We start from the raw sequence: 1,633 nt of genomic DNA on the forward strand, positions 1-1,633 counted from the left end.
AAGGAGGGGTGATGGGGAGGGGGGGAGGATGGGAGGGAGAGGGGAGGGAAAGGTAGCAGATGGAAGGGAGGGAGGAGAGGAGAGAGACTGGGGGTGCAGGGGGTAGAGGGGAGAGATGGGGAAGGGAGGTGAGGGGGGGAAGGGAGGGTAATGCAGCAAGGTGGGGCTGCAGGAGAAGGCAGCCCAAGGTGAAAGTCATAGTCATAGAGCATGGAAACAGACCCTTCGGTCCATCCAGTCCATGCTGACCATGTTCCCAAACTAAACTAGTCCCACCTGCCTGTTCCTGGCCCATATCCCTCCGAACCTTTCCTATTCATGAACTTACCCAAATGTCTTTTAAACATTGTAACTATACCTGCATCCACCGTTTCTTCCGGAAGTTCATTCCACACACAAACCACCCTCTCTGTAAAAAATTTGCCCCTCACATCTTTTTTAAGTCTCTTTCTCCTCTCACCTTAAAAAAATGTGCCCCCTAGTCTTGAAATCCCCCATCCTAGGGAAAAGACAATGACCATTAACCCTATCTATACCCTGCATGATTTTATAAATTTCTATAAGGCCACCTCTCAACTTCCCACACTCCAACGAAAAGAGACCCAGTCCCAGTTTAATAATATCCTTCCTATAACAGGGCAACCAGAACCACACGGTATTCCAGAAAAGGCCTCACCAACATCCTGCACAAACTCAATATGATGTCCCAACACCTATACTCAAAGGTCTGAGCAATGAAGGCAAGCATGCTAAACACCTTCTTAACCATCCCATCTACCTGTGACACAAATTTCAAATTATGTCCTCGAACCCCTCAGCCTCTCCATTCTACAGTGTGTTGGAATAGTCAAGGTTGGAGCTAACAACAGCAGAACCTTTCATAATTTATTCTACACAAGGCACTAGTCAGCCCACAGCTGGAATACAGTGAGCAGTTTCAGGTCCCCTATCTAAGGGAAGATATCCTGGCATTAGAGGCAGTCCACAGAAGGTTCACTACGGGGATACCGGGTTTAGAGGGACTATCTTATGAGGAGAGGTTGAGTAGATTGGGCCTGTATACATTGGAGTTTAGAAGAATGAGAGGCGACTTATTGAAACATAAAAGATTCTTAGGGGACTTGACAGGGTAAATGCGGAGGGATTGTTTCCCCTTTGTGGGAGAGTGTAGGCCCAGAGGGTGTAATCTCAGAATAGGGAGTTGCCCGTTAAGGACAGAGGTGGAGAGGAACTTCTCCTCTCAGAGGGGAGTGAATGTGTGGAATTATTTAGCACAGAGGCTGTCAAGGCTTCAGTGTATTCAAGGCTGAGCGAGGCAGGTTGTTTATCAGGAAAGGGATTGGGGGTTATTGGGGAAAAGGCTGGAAAGTAGAGTTGAGGATTATCAGATCAGCCAGGATCTCGTTGAATGGGGGAGCAGACTTGGAAGGCCGAACGGCCTTCGGCACCAGATAAAGATGTTTGTAAGAGTTGGGGTGAATGCACGATGGTGCTGCTATGGAGATGGATTAGGTGGTCAACCTGTCTTCATTTCCCACACTCTGCCATCTCCCCCCCCTTCCCTCTGCCAACCTGTCCCCATCAACCTCACCCCCTCACCCTCTGACAGTCTCCCCCCTCACCCTCTGCCACC

At 49.1% G+C, this 1,633-nt stretch overlaps 1 protein-coding gene across 1 annotated transcript in view; it reads left to right on the forward strand.

Annotated features, from left to right (window-relative positions):
* LOC109911856 (lysyl oxidase homolog 3B-like) overlaps positions 1–1,633 on the forward strand; it is a 30,095-nt gene that overhangs the window by 27,676 nt on the left and 786 nt on the right. The gene's annotated exons all lie outside the window — the stretch shown is intronic.

Source organism: Rhincodon typus, chromosome 1 (assembly GCF_021869965.1).
Source record: "Rhincodon typus isolate 14 chromosome 1, sRhiTyp1.1, whole genome shotgun sequence".
Taxonomy (NCBI): Eukaryota; Metazoa; Chordata; class Chondrichthyes; order Orectolobiformes; family Rhincodontidae; genus Rhincodon; species Rhincodon typus.